The 16325-nt window shown below is 33.4% G+C and overlaps 1 long non-coding RNA gene across 1 annotated transcript; it reads right to left on the bottom strand.

The window, feature by feature from the left end:
• Positions 1–2710: 2710 nt before the first annotated feature.
• LOC111087018 lies at positions 2711–13982 on the bottom strand. The gene is made up of 3 exons (XR_002611739.1): positions 13861–13982; positions 10412–10494; positions 2711–2984 (listed from the first exon to the last, which is right to left on the bottom strand). It is a non-coding gene; the product is annotated as an uncharacterized LOC111087018 (long non-coding RNA).
• Positions 13983–16325: the final 2343 nt, after the last annotated feature.

The raw sequence follows: 16325 nt of genomic DNA, 5'->3' as shown, positions 1-16325 counted from the left end.
GCTTTGCGCGAAATTCAAAAACAAACAAACATAAAAAAGTGTTTATTTGTTTGTAATTAAGCAGAAAACTACACAGTGGGCTATCTTTGCTGTGTCAACCATTGGTATCTAAACCCGCTTTTTAGCGTTGTAAGTCCACAGACATCATAGAAAAGTGACTGGATATTAGAACAACATTAGCTTAATATAGAAATAGGTCAACGGTACTAGGCATAGTTCGAATCTTAGTAAAACAATAATAGAAGGTTCGCAGTAATTATTTTCACACCGTCTTATAAATAATACTTTCATTACCTTCTTGCTGTTTTCCTACATAGTAACTCCAGAAACACTGTGGTGAGTCGACAGATCTAGCACATAAGCCATTAACTACAGGAAATGGGATACCATTTAGGTCATAATATTGAGGTTGTTAAAATCACCAAATTTTGAATATGGATTTCGAAAGTCAGATATTGTTAGATTCACACTGATAAATATTATTGCTTAACTAGCCGTAGTACCCGTCCAAAACACAAAATGTGAAATCGCTAGTTTGCATGTATCTCCGCATGGACCCAACAAACCTTTATGCCAAATTTGGTGAAGATCCATCAACGGGACAAGAAAGAAGTGGTAAAAAACGCAAAACGTCCATAAAACCGCAAAACGCAGAATACAAAACTGAAAATTTGTATGTATCTCCCCATGAACTCAATGAACCTCCATACCAAATTTGGTGAAGATCCATATACAGGGCGCCAGGTAGTGGTAAAAAATGCCCATAAAAACCGCAAAACGCACAACTGAAAATTTGTATGTACCCCCGCATGGACCTATTGAACCTCCATACAAATTTTGGTGAAGATCTATCCACACCCTGCGATGTAGTTATATGGAAATACAACAGACAAAACTATAAAATGTATATAGATTATTAAAAACTGTAGGTAAAAATAGTCATTTTTAACACTCCCTTAATGTAGTGCGAACTTAGTAACAAAAGGTCAACATATGGTAGTGGAGATGATAAACCTAGGCCTTAGTCTAGTGGTACTTAGTTTTATAGGCTTGTCTGTTATTTTACCATAATACGAATAGTTATTAAGAGTTACACATTACCAGAGGGTTTTCGGAAGAAAGATGGTGCAATAGATGAATTTCATAACACACTCTGGTTATGTAGGATAAAAATGAAACGCTTGTAAAACACTTTATGAATTGTACTAGAAATGGCAGTTTAAAGTTTATCATGTGGATAACGCTAGTATTTCGCTGTTGGTTATGAATATTTGGTTGTAAGTTCTGTTGAAATCTATAGCCGTTCCTGTGTTCGAATCAGAAGCTGTCCCATACCACATGTTTACTTAAGCACGTTGAAGAAGAAAGGCGTCAACTTAGTACCGTTTAATACATTTCAAAGAAATGACTTACAAAAACATAAGAATTCGCATAGTTAGGCATAATTAAAACATCTGTTGACTTAGCAAAGTGGACTCTTGCCCACGAATAGGGCGGGTTGAACCCGTGTAGAGAAAACCTCCAAATATAGGCATCATCTGTTCTTTGAAACTTTCAGCCAGCAATGCAAAATGAGCAGTAATATAAACTTCCGAGATGCAGTATTTGTGAATTAATATATATATATATATATATATATATATATGAGTTAAACACAAAGTATTCCAATTTTTAAGCTACTATACTGCAGTGAAATGTAAGAGCAACACGCACAACAGTTTAAGTGAGCATTCAATCAAATGTCACTTCAATAATTAACAATGAAAATACACTGGTGATCATCGTACTACATCAGGTTGTTATAACCTAGGAAAAAACATTTAATATGGTTTATATTTTGTGAGATTTATCAAACATTATCCCAATCTGGTATCATTTAAAGATCTAAACATGCTATTTATTTTTGTTTCTGTATGTAAAAATGTACTTGGAGAACACTATACAGTGTAAATCCGAAAGATTAAACTGGTGATAGAGCTTCAACTAACCATGTGTTATGTTGGCAGCACAGTGTGGGAAAGAACAAATGAATAAAACAATAATTTTCAAATAGTTTCACTTTACATTTAAACGGGATAAAGATTCTAATAGTTAGGCCTCAATAGAAACAGTAACTGAATAGTAACTCATGAACGTTTACAAGGAGGAACTTTTTGGCTGGACAACTAATTTCAAAAGTTTTCCAAGTTCACATTACTCAAGTTAATTATCTTCATTTTCTTTAGAAGACTATGTTTATAGCCTGACCGTTTACCAAACTTTCATATAATATTCTCATTACACAACGTGATAGGCCTAACCAATATGGTGAACAACTCAGATGAAAATATATCAGTATAACTTACGAGTCCTAGTTATATATATATATATATATATATATATATATACATGTATATAACAACATATATTCCAAAACAACTATTTTTTTTAAACTGTGACAACAATTTATGTTGAATGCAATTCCATTATTATATGTATATGCATAAATTTTGGTATGAATGAGGAATGGATCATGTAAGCGCTAAACTGTTAGCAACCATGGGGTAAATTTAACCTATGTTTATTTCTTTCTTTTTTTATTTTCCATGAGCTGGTTCTTTGCGTTAAAAACGTAAAGTATTTTGTATGCGCTTCACAAACTTAAGAATTTTATTTTATGTAACCGGGGCCTTCCCATAGACGATTTTTGAAGAAAAAGCTATTTACGTAGTTTTTTTTTACTCAACTAGGCATCGAATTTTACATCTCACCGCATTTTACTTGAAATCGTGGTGATATTTCCTGTAATTTTCTTTGAAAATTTAGCCGTAATTCTCTTCATCTTTCACCGCTTGAAGGGTTCCTTGGTTCTGGTTCCATGAATGCGGAGGAGCATGTTTAGTACGTATGTTGACCGTAAGAGTGTAGCGTCTCTTGTACATTATAGTTGTAGTAGCCGGAAGCTATCAGACAGACAATGTAGTTGAAGTATGAGGCTGTTGGTGCTATAATTAAGCGAAAAAAAAAGAACTTTCTCACTTAATGACAAAATGGATTTCAAAATTTCAGAACAATGTATTTTAGAAATAACCATGAATTCCCAATCTCATAAAACCTAAATAGTTTTAACAATGTATTTTACTTATTATGAAAATAGAAATAATAACTTAAGAACAGCATATTTAAGTACTTATTAACGGGTAGCTTGATTTGATTAGGGTTTAATATTTAAAGTCGTTAATTTTGCCAGTGTATGGCTTTACCGTATATATATATATATATAGATTAGATTTAATGTGAAACAGTATCTAAATAATAATTACGACAAAAATATATCCACAGGATAATTTTTTCGCATCACCAGGATACACCTCATGTGAAAAGTAATGTTGTTAGGTAAGTTTTAATGTTGAAAATTGCTAGTTGCGTTTTAGAGAAAGACAATCTGGGGATCCTACAACCAGCTGGTTTAAAAGAACGCTTTTCTTTCCTGTAGATTTCTATTTTTCCTTTTTTTTTTTTGTTTAAATTTGAATTCCTATCTGTTTTATCTTTTCATGACTTGTAATTTTTATGTAATAGATGTAATTTTGCTTAGAATTTTCACGCTCAACATTCAAAATACTACGCACGCAAGTTCTTTGAATTCTGCGCATGCGCCTTTGTTGTAAACTGTACTATCTGACGAAGAGTGATAGCTCGAAACATCATCTTTTAAAAAAATGTATATATATATAAAAAACGTGGCGATTATTCAACCTATTATTTAATTTAGTTACGTTTTAGGACTAACCATGCAACACATATGATAGCTGAGGTTGAATGTTGAAAACGGCCAGTGATGTTGTAGATCAAATGCAACAATGTAGTTGATCGCTTAGTTTGAATGTTGAAAATGGCTAGTGATGTTTATTTATTGATATGAAGCTATAACAAAAACTAGTATAGTTTAAAGAATAAAAGGATATAAGATCGTTAGAACCCAGGGAAATTATTCAAGTAGATTGTAGTTACCTAGCGGTTCCAGTCCACTCGCACACAAGATAGTGTGTGTATATTTATACTGAAAGTATAATATTCGAGCGATTTTCTGTTACATATAAACATTTAAGACTATTTAATCACAATAAGTCAGAAAAACGAACTATTACATCAAAAAACGAGGAAAAATTATGATTTAATATGCGTATGTGTATCATCCTAATTTTAGCGTTCAGTGCTCATGACCTTTTTAAAACTTATGTTGAACTTTCTCCTATGAAATTTAAACTTATAAATAATTACCGGCTCCGTACTTGAATATATGTGGAATGTGTCATATTTTAAAAGAAGAAAAAATGACAGAATTATTTCTCGAGAATTAAGAGCTTCTTCAGGTCTATATTGGGAATTAAGATAACCATGTACCTCCAGAAGGGCTCCGTATGAAGATAAAAATGGCATTTTCTGACCAAAAAGGAAGAGACTTGGAGCACTGTATTTTAAATGAAAACGCTGTCGTTATTTTTTGTCTCGTTTATTTTGGTCCCCATTTTCTGGAACGTTACAATACAACATATTAATATCATTATAACATAGCTGACACATCGAAAACGAATTGATTATTAAGGTCTAGTATATAACCAGGAAGTTTTGCTCTGTACCAGTGATTATTAAGGCCTAGCATGTAACCAGGATGTTTTTATCTGTACCAGTGTTATTAAGGCCTAGTACGTAACCAGGAAGTTTTGCTCTGTACCAGTGATTATTAAGGCCTAGCATGTAACCAGGATGTTTTTATCTGTACCAGTGTTATTAAGGCCTAGTATGTAACAAGGAAGTTTTTCTCTATACTGGTGTTATTAAGGCCTAGTATGTAACCAGGAAGTTTTTATCTGTACTAGTGCTATTAAGGCCTAGTATGTAACAATGAAGTTTTTCTCTGTACTAGTGTTATTAAGGCTTAGTATGTAACCAGGAAGTTTTTATCTGTACAAACACCAATGAGATGTCTTAGAACATAACCCCATCAATAAGGCTTATATAAAGCAGATTCCTTAAAATTCCTCGTTCTCCAGTGAGTACAAACAATTAAACGCGTTTTTCTTGAGAGTTTTGTTAAACAGTATTCCAATAATTGAATCAGGTCTTTAAAGCAGTGTAATAGCTTCCTAGACACTGTGATCGATTTCTTAAACTGGGCATAGTTCAAATTTCGGTAGTGGAAGAAAACGCGTCTACCTATAACGTGACAGACAATGTGACCTTATCTTCCATAAATGTACTTCGTATACATCTACAGATGATATGAAAATAATTACTTAATTTGATCTGTCATGTTTCTTACTTTAAATGGGAAGTCTTGTCACGTTGTGTAGAATGCAACTAGCCACGTATCAGTTTCTGAAAGTCACGACTAAAAGCGTATCAGAAGCAGGTGGTCCTGAAACCAAGTTGCTATTATATCCAAGAAAAAATATATAGTCTGCTTTTAGAAAGTAGACAAACATATTTAAAATACTCGTGGCCCTCTGGTTAGGCTACAGTAATTTTCCAGGAAATTTTTACACGTGGATCAAGTTAGTTATGACCCCAATTAAACTCTGACTATAATTTTACTTTTTAAATTGAGTTATTGGCTTTTTAATCCTATGTGCACGGGTGGGGGTTAAAGTGCACATGCGACGATCTTTTACAGAGGGTTATTCAACATTATGTTATGTATTTGATTTCAGAATTATAATCAATTTATTTTACCCTGTGTTGCTGATTTAATGACAGTTTATGGTTGAGAAAGAGTATATATCAGATACAATACACGAGGACACTGAAAAACTGTAGATTTACATTTTGGAAGTTCTAGAGGTTATGCAAGTTCGTTGCGCAAATTGTACGATGAACAAAAGTATTTTTATTTTTCACACGAATATCACTTTGCACTCCGACTTGTCAGAGTCAGACCGACGTCGTCAATTCACAGATGTATCTTGTGTAAATATACCTCTGTGACTCATCTGATTTGTTGGGTACAGCAAACTTTTATATTCTACTTAAAGCTTGCCATATGTCGTATAAATTCACATAGCAAATTCGAAATTATAGTCAGTATTCCTTCTCCAGTACGAGGTCGGTCCAATGATGCATCTAGCTTGTACACATTCGATTAATAGAATGATAAAAATCCAGTTACCTGTTTCGAAACAATTCATTTAACTTTTAAACAAACAAAGGTTCAAACTTTTATTTATTTAGACGGAGTTCACATGTTTCAATGCCGTATTAAATCCGTTGATTTTGTGTATACATTAGAAAAATACGAAAAATAGAAAGTGTGAATAAAGTCACGCATTTACTATGAGTAGTATTTGTAGGCATACTATTAAAGTGTTTTAGTTTAAATTCTTGGTTAACACTGGTTGAAAGGGAGTTAAGTAAACCACTGACGCTTGCGTACAGTTCTCTGTAGTAGTTCGTAATCGATATATATTGATTAAGTTAAATAAAATTCGTTCTTTTCATATCCGTGAAGATTAATTTATTATTATTATGTAAATCAAATACAACTGAAGTTCTTACATAAAGACGTTTTTAAATAATTCTTTACACTCATCACGAGCAGAAAAAACGAGCAGGCTATTTGAAGGGCATGCCATTCTTCTTACACTCTTGTCCCTCAATAGGTCAGCAGTTAGTTTACGGATTCCCCACATTTGACAGATCGCAGATATCCCATTGTGTTGCTTATCAACGGTGATGGGAAGTTTATGGGTTCATTCCTATCTTAATCATGATGATACAAAAATAATGTAGTTATCGTGATCCAACTGCTGCTATATACGTCATGTATCCTTTCTTTAAAAATATTTTTCAATGGTAAGTATTTGCTTTCATATGAAGTAATAATCTTTATTGTGAAGACCGATTTCTTTGATCCATGGGAGTTGAACACCGTTCATCACACTATATATTCAAGCCTGTATATTTATTGGATTTTATACTGTGTCTATACGTGTCTATCGCTATGGCAACCGTCGTTAAGTGATTATCCTGGATACGCTGTTGTGGCACCGACAAAGAGCTGACTGTCCTTGCTAGCTATTGTGTAAACAACAATAATTATAACTTGTGTCTCTAGAGCTTCTGAGAACTACTAACAGCGTGGCACGTGTATTATTTTTTTCTTGCTTTTAGATTGGGTGTTTTTAAGTTTTCAAGAAGCTTTAAAAAAAGGGGACGACTTTATTTTCAGATTTTTTAATCATTTTCAAACTGGAAATATAATTCTCGATCTTGTTGGAAGTAACTGTGATTGATGTATTAACATACTCTTATGTTTAAAATCCACAAACGTAGTGGTGAACGTATTCTAGAAAACACGTTTTAGTTTCACAGTTAATTTTTATAATTTTTTTACATGTAGCTATAGAAATAACCCTGTTATAAGTTCATCACATATTTCAGGATAACAAAGTAAATTTTAAATTTGTTAGATTCATATTGATATTGCCCCCCCAGTATGTCTGCGGACTTACAACGCTAGAAACCGGGTTTCGAAACCCGTGGTGGGCAGAGCACAGATAGCCCATTGTGTAGCTTTGTGCATGAATTCAAACAAACAGACATATTTATATTAAAGATTTATACACAGCTCGAATAATTGTACTGTTTAAGTTACTAAGGAATTTTGTGTTATTATTCATGAATATTTTTTTTATTTAGCGGGAATGAACTATTTAAACCAGTACAGTTTTATACAGAGCAATAGAAGAACGTAACTACGTTAAAAGTCGTCGATAAAAGCAATTTGTATCAGAAATACATAATACAACCACACTGAATGTGATCTGGTTTAGACATAAATGTGAAACGGAGATCGAAACTAGTTTAAAATTTTGCTTTTCTTCACAATATTCACCAAAATTATTTCTCAGAAGAATAACTTAGCGACAAATCCTATTTTAAATAGGTATAGCTTAGTATAATAAACTCGTACTTTTATTATAAATCTCTCCAATTTATAATAACATAGTGTGTCACTGTCCAAGTTATTGTTGTTTTCATTTCACATATACTGTAATTGTTCCTTTACGTTCAAAGAAAATACCAGAACATTTTGCACCTAAATTTTAAAATGATCTTTTCGCTCTCAAAATGAAAAAACTTTTTTTGCCTTATGTGCTGATACACTGTAGTAGAATTTAACTCTTTCGCTGTTATACTGTTTTCCGGCTAAAATCAGAGATTTGAAAAACAACTCTTTTCATATGTGAACTAAGGATGATATAAAAATTAAGTTACCACGTTTAAATCTGAAGATTAACTAAAACAATATATACAATGTGCATTGACTGGCCACATTTGTAGAATGCTGTATGTATTTGCATATGAAGAGTAAACGCCCACGTATTGTGTCAAGTGGAAATATAGTCATCTTGTTAGTTTACAAGAGGAAGGATCACTCAGACTTTCCAAGTGGTATGATATTAGGTGTACAGATAACTGTTATCAGGATGCCAACAGTGACAATCGAAAGGGAATGCATCCATCACCAGGAATAATTGTGATCACCAACCGTTACTGACCAATCAAAAGGAAATGATGGTTATGCAGACTTGAAAAGTGCAACAGATGTCATTTCTAATTGACTCATTTCCTCAGTAGTAGCATATATTTGACTGAATATCTCTAGCCATTCTGTGCAAAGAATATTAATAAAACTTCCACATGACAGCCAGTCCAAAAAACATTGATTTCAGATGCAAAGGAAACCAAAGTCAGTAAACTTGTGAAAAGCACGTCTTAGAAAGTTAATTTTCCAACCGTATATTAATAAGGAATTATTGAAAATACTGGAAGAACGTGTTTGGAGTGTGATTATCCGGTTACGACCTGGAGAAATACACAAGTAATTTTGAACACTAACGTAATAAAGTTTTTGTTCAAATAAAAGCTTCAGAATCTGTCAAATAATATATTCAAAATCAACTAAAGGTATGTGTATCTGGCAAATTCAGTATTAGTTTTCAATGAAGTTTGTTGTTAAGCCAAAAGCTACACAATTGGCTATCTTTGCCTTGCCTAGCACGTGTATTGAAACCAGATTTTTAGCGCTATAAGCACCCAGACTTATCATTGAGCCACCGAGGGCCCAATGAAATATCCTGTGTCTAGTGGAATATTTTGTAAGGTCTGATTCTCTTCTTAAACTTTTTCGTCAATGCAGTGTTTGACATTACTGTATGATAAACCTGATATTCATGCAGTGATTAACATTTTGTGAAGTCAAGATTTAATGATATGTGTTATGTTCTAATTTTTGAGACAATCATTTTTCATAATAATCAAAATAATACACTCCTAAGTAAAGGCAAATAGAGTTAGAAATTGCATGTTTGCTGAAACTTGCATTGCAAATATTAGTTTAATATTTTATGAATTCAAAGAAAGTTGCAAAAGAAATTTAGTGTGTTCTGGTTGCATGAAACTAAAAACTAATGTTTTTTTCAAATATCTGTTGAAGAGGTGTTCTGCGAGAGCAATTTTCTGCTTAAGCTGGTTGGCACCCAAAAACTATTACAAGCTTTATTTAGACTTTAAAGTTACTTTTTATAATGGTGTAGAACTATAACAATGTTTACACTGGTGACAGTCAATTATACAAAATCAAAACAAAGGTGTCAAATAAAATATAATGGGTATGGTTAAAGTAATTACAATATTGATGTTGGAAAAGAATACGAAGATAAATACAAATAATGTATACGTTAGCACTAGACGAATGCAAGTGTTCACAATATACATTAAACATGGTAATTATTTTAATTTTCCATGTTTCATTTATATTATGAATATTTACATTCGTCGACGTATGGTTAATATATACAGTCCGTATATTGGAAATATTCTGATTTTGATTGAGTTGTGAAAGAAAGAGATTGGACAGAGTGTGTTAAAATGTAAAACATTATTTATTTATTCACCAAACAATTTAAGACAATGAGTGTCATGAAAGATGGCAGACACCTTTAATGTTTGAGAACTCTCGATAGTCAAGTAAATCTTTGGGAAGAACTCTCCCAGACTGGGAAAAAATAGCATCATGTACACGATACAATAATGCCGTAATTTACCAGGACATATGCATTACCTACGTCATTCTTGGTCATTCCCAATATAAAATAAGGAAGTTGTACCCTCAAGGTATCACGTGGCCCTCAAATGGAAAAGATTGCTGTCTGCTTGCATATAGAATGTTTTTCTTTACATAAATCTTTTCCTTGAGAATGTAAATGTGATACCTTAGGTAAGTTACCCAGGACAATAGGTAACTGGGACAAAATGAATTTTGTTACTTCTTTGACCAATGTTTTGTGTTCAACTACATATAATTACATGTAGGAAAACTTTGGAAAATGCTTATGTTAAACAATTGGTTAAAAAACACATAGTATACCTGCATACTACTTTCCTTTTCCTGATTAAAGCAAGTATTCACTGGTCAAAACAGTAGTGGAACTTTCTCTCGTTCCTGTAAAACTTATTGGGAAACACAAACAAGTAAGACTAAGAACATAACTTTTCAACATAAAACTCAGAATCCCATTAAGTCATTTTTTTGACATTTAAAAATAATTCACAACATAAAATAAAAAAACATAATGAACTAAAAATATACAAATTAAATAATTTTACGTTAAAGGCAAGCACAAGAAGAACACATTAAGTCTTTGATATCAAATTGAATTAATAAAAAAGGAATATACTAAAATCAGAATTACAAATCTCTTTGTTGTTTGATTAAAATACAAAATAAAATAACCCATCATAAAAGCAGCACTTACCAGAATTCAAGATAAACCCTCCAATGCAAATAAATGAATATTATACATAATAACCTGTTTTAGTATTCAATAAAAAAATTAATGTTAAAATTAATTTTAAGTGAACTCTTTTACAAAAGTCATTAAACAAAATATCTCGGACACAAAACAATCCATTGAACAATAACTGAAATGGGCAAAAAAACACAATACAATCCCATAACAAAAAACTCTCAGAAATATTATAATATGCATTTGTTCAAATTATGAACATGAAATGTAAGTCAAAATTAAGTTTTCTTTACAAATATTTACAACACACACACACACATACAGTTATTCAAAGTATGTGGTTGATTTTTTGCTGGTTGCAGCAGTCTAATGGTGATCTTCATGGCACTTACTAGGACTTTACGTGCCTAGGCTAGCTCTGCCCGAAGCCATTTGGCTTCCTATTCCAGCTGTAATGGTGGTTATGTCTGTTTCAACAGCTGATCTCTTCTCTATTATAGAGTGCTCAAACCTTCACCCATTTTGTGGCTTAAGTTTGACAGTGTTGCTCCAGGATAGGAATTTGTGCAAGTGTGAGATGGTTGGTGATAGCTGTAATGGGAGTTCTTGAGATTTCCAGCTTCTTTGACTTTTGAGTCTTGGTGGGGGACTGCTTAGGTGATGGTGGATCTGCAACAGAAGATGTAGAGACCCACACATTGACATTAGCCGAGGAGATGACCTAGATCCCAGAGATTTTGTAATCAATGTCATAGTTATAACTGATGGAACCTGATCTTAGAACAAAATAGCCAGATCAAGTCAGGATTAAAATTTGAAGTCAAGTGAATTCTGGTTTGTCAGAAGTTGGCTAGAAGCATGGGTTTAAGTTTGAAAACTATTACTGTGGTCGAGTGACATTTCTAAAGGCTTTGCTTATTATCAAGTGTACACTGCCTATATAAAATGTATCCTTTGAACCTATTGATATTATGGTTTCCTAGGCTTGATTGGGTTTTATGCTTGACCATCAGTCAGCTGTACTGTCCACAACTGCTTGACCACTATAACAACTATCACAGCTACCCTGAAACCAAGCCACATTACCTTTACTATTGTATGGTTGTTATATAGAACCCAAGTCCAGTAAGACAGAAAAAGAGAGGGGAATACTGCAGATACTGGCTCCCATACAAATACATGAGTTAGCCACTGTATAAATGCCAACTTCTAACTTCTGATCTAAGGAATTAATTAAAATCAATACATCACTTCTATGAATCTCTCTTCAGGTACAAGATTATTACAGGTCAGGTGTGATATGAAAGCTGCAGCATGCAGGTGTTACTTCCTGCCTCAGGCTGTACACTCACAGTCTGCATTCTCATGCATTTTATCTGCACCTTGTACTGAAAAAAATGTTAAGACAATATTTGGCAAAATATGCTTATAAAATATTTCAGTCTACATGATTGAAAATATTCAATCATTACAAAATAAAACACTGGATACTCTAGGTTTACATTCAACATATATTAATACTTGAGCTACTCTTTGTGGATTTATTTTCTGCAGATACTTCTCATGAAAATTCAGTAATAGTTCACTGATGGTTTACAAGGGGTTACAATGCCCTTTCTGTCCAGGTAATCTTTGAATAAACAAACCATCCTATATTTAATAATCAAATGACAATCTTGCAATGTAGTACATACATTTTACTTTTAAACACCACTTGATAGCTTGGAAAGCAAGGAGTGCTTTTTATATTTCATTATTGATCTTGCACTCAGGTGACTATCCAAGCTGTTGGTAACTCAGCCAAGAAAAGGTCATAATTGGCATCTGAGCTAATTATCAGATCTGTCATGCTGCTCCACCACTGGACATCTTTTGGACAATAATATTAGCTTCTTCCACCTTATCATGTATATTCAGCATCAGGCATTGCACTGCATAACCCTGAATTCATTCATTCCTGACATTGACTTGTCTGAAATGTTTAAGGATATGCATCCTTAAATGTCAGGGGATAAATTTGCTCAACTTGACAAACAGGGACCTGTGGAGTAGCACAAACTCGGCCAACACCAGGCTGAGATGTCCAAAATGTTGGGGTAAGGATGGTAGGCATATTCAATTGCTCCTACATTCAGACAAGTGCTAGGTCCCTGCCCCTGGGCTGCAGAATAATGAGTTGCCAACAAAAAACTCTGAAAAAAATAAATCCTGTGGTTATGACACCAAGATTTTCTCCTTTCTATCTACTCTGGTATTTCCATGTGCACTGATTTCTCTTCTAAGTTATCTTATAAGTTCTGCTGAATAAAAGGAGGCTAACAGAAAATATTTCGTTGAAGTAAATCTGAATTTTTTTTTACTTTGACTGGGTTGTGAAAGAAATATACTACATGGAATGTGTAAAATTGTAAAACAATCCTTATTATTCCCCAAAATCAAAGACAAGTGTGATGAAGGACGACTAGAGGATTGATAGCTCTGAAAGGAAAAGTAAATTTCTATAAATCTATTTGAATAATTGCCTCATAATGAAAAAAAAAACATATACACAAAACAACAATTTTATTCTTTCCCAGTGTACTGTTGACCGTTGACATTGAAAAATCAGTAGTTGGAACCTCAAGATGTTACCTGACTCACCAGTGAAAAAGATTGCTGTCTACTTGCACATAGTATGCTTTTATTTATAGAAATCTTTTACATGAGAAGGTACACGTGTTACCATAGGTGAATGACTTGGAACAATAGGTAACTATGGCAATAGGAACTTAGCTACTTCCTTGACTAGTGTTCTGTGTTAAACTACATTCAATTACATATACAAAATAACTTGAAAAACTTGATATTAAATAAGGGGGAAGAAAACATTTAGTATGCCTGCATACTACCTTGTAATACATACACGTTTTTTAGCATTTTTTTTTTTTTACATTTTATGTTATGTTTATCAAAAGTTAAGATATATTAAACAAATCTTCCTGATGTATTTCGACTTGATTACGTTAAACACAGCACTTAGTTAATTCAACTTTTTTGATGTGAGAATTTAATTACAAAGACACCCACTTACTTATGTTTGCATTTCAACAACTGCGAATCGGCGATGTCAAAGCTTTTCAGATAATCCTAGCTCTCTTTTGATGTTTGGGCACAATAAAGAGTGTCAATAGTTGTTGAGCAACAATATCCTTGTTTTTTCCAGAGTTGTGCTGTTTTGTTTTTTAAACAGCGACAGACGTCTGCTAACCATTGGCCTGTTACGACCCACGTGACTCGTAGCGGAAATATTTACTTTTGTCTCGGAACAAATCACATTTGAGGGCCACTTTAAGTTCTTCTTCTTTTTTTAATAATATGAAGCACGCTATTTCTACTTTATGTTTAGAAGTTGTAAACCTCAGAAACGCGACTTAGGACAGACGTAAAGATAAACATTTCCTGAACTTAATACAAGTGTGTTTATGTTTTTAAAACAAAAGACCACTGTCGACTGTTTTATAGAAATTCCATATAAGTGTTTCATTGCTTCTCAGGATAAGAATTGAATTATAATTTTTTGGCAAATCCGCTTTCACACAAATGTAATCTAGTGTGGCTGATTCTCTAATATGTGTTGGGATTCTGAAAGTATAGAAAATCGTTTTGAAAATATAAATACAAAAATTATTCAATTCACTAGAGTTAGGACATTGGAAACAAACAAACAGTAGGTTTACAGATGGATTTCACTAGAATAAGTTATCATTGTCTATTTGCACTGTTGATAACAGATATTGACTAGATTTTACAATCTGTCACAGAGGTAATATAAGATATCTCATTAAATCATATCTAGAAATCAGTTGTTGGGTTGTTTTATGATTTAGAATATTGTATTTCATGTCTTTTTAAAATGTGGAACTAGGTTTAAGGCCCGGCATGGCCAGGTGTTTAGGGCGCTTGACTCGCAATTTGAGGGTCGCGGGTTCGAATCCCTGCTCGCCCTTTCAGCCGTGGGGGCTTTATAATGTAACGATCAATCCCACTATTCGTCGGTAAAAGTGCAACTCAAGAGTTAGCCCTCTGGTCTTTCACTGCTAAATTAGGGACGGCTAGCGCACATAGCCCTCGTGTAGCTTTGCGCAAAATTCAAAACAAACCAAACTAGGTTTAATGTTCTGTATTATGACTCATACAAATTTGGTGAAAAGTAACATACATTTGAATTTACAATAAAACCATTCACAAAGATATTCAGAACTTTTATTTAGATATTTATGAAGGACTTGTATGTGGTTAAAACCGGACAGTTCTTACTCAAGAATTATATATATACATTTTTCCCTACAGTTCTATATATCAAACACTTTTATATGAAACCTGCTCAAAAATTTTTAATAACCTTATGTACACATGAGCACTCATGCGGTATTATTGTATCGTTTGTAGCTAAAACGTAAAAGTTTGAACAGGAAAAAAAGGATAAAAAGCTGTTGAAAACACAGGTACACACACATACATGTTTCGTGGTTTATACACATACACAAGCTGATGCTGCCTACCCAATACAGAGGAAGATTCTGTAAAAAATATATACGTAGCTGGAAATACATAGAAGTGTAGTGAAATATTTTAATTAGGGTGTGAAACGTTCTGTGGTTAGGCACACATGTGAAGTAAAGCTCCAACAACGTCAGAAAGAGGAGTTTTTTTTTAGTCTACTGTGCAAATGGTGTATGCAGTCCTTGTGAAGGAATGATTTGAAAGCTGCACAATTGATATCGGCAGTCGTCTCACCCTACACCATTGTGGAACCGAGCTAATCGATTCTTCCTGTCTCGTGCTGGTTTGAGCATAGCGCCTGCGCGGGAAAGCGTCGATTTGGCCGTCTGCGTTTCGAATTATTTCTGTTACATTATTCTTAAACTGACAAGAACGAGGTCATGACATAAATTTATTAGGTTTTTTTTGTTTGTTGAGGCGTTGCCCAATTAATTAGTTTTGACTGGAATTCAAGATATAACATTTATTTTCAAAGATTACTTGTGCCTTAAACAACAGAGTAAAATAAAATATCGTGACCATCTTTTATTGATTAAAAAAACAAAACTTATTTTCTTTTTTAACCTAACGAGACTAGCATCGGCTTACAGCTAACACTGAATTTTGTTTGTTTGTTGTTAAACCGAAAGCTACACGGTGAGTTATCCGTACTGTGCCCGACACAGGGATCAAAACCAGGATTTTAGCGTTATAATTCCGCAGACGTGGTTTACGAAAAATAGTTCTTCAGAATAAAGTGTTCGTATAGAGTGACTAATGGTCAATCGATGACACTTTTAAACACACTTCTCTGGACGTTTCAGATTATTCAACACTGCTCAGCAGTGATGGCAGAGACAAACTATCAAAACAATTTTAATTTCTTTTTGTAGGAAACTGCGCCTTGGTCAGGGATCCTTTTTTTTTTTTCATTTGAACGGTGCGTTAGTGTCATACTATGACCGGTACATTAAAGAACGCCATGGATCTCTTCATCACTTGCTCAGCTGTCAT

This window comes from Limulus polyphemus, unplaced genomic scaffold, assembly GCF_000517525.1.
Source record: "Limulus polyphemus unplaced genomic scaffold, Limulus_polyphemus-2.1.2 Scaffold1644, whole genome shotgun sequence".
In the NCBI taxonomy this organism is placed as follows: Eukaryota; Metazoa; Arthropoda; class Merostomata; order Xiphosura; family Limulidae; genus Limulus; species Limulus polyphemus.
Note: the sequence above shows the minus strand (reverse complement) of the source record. Positions and strands in the feature narration are given on the sequence as shown.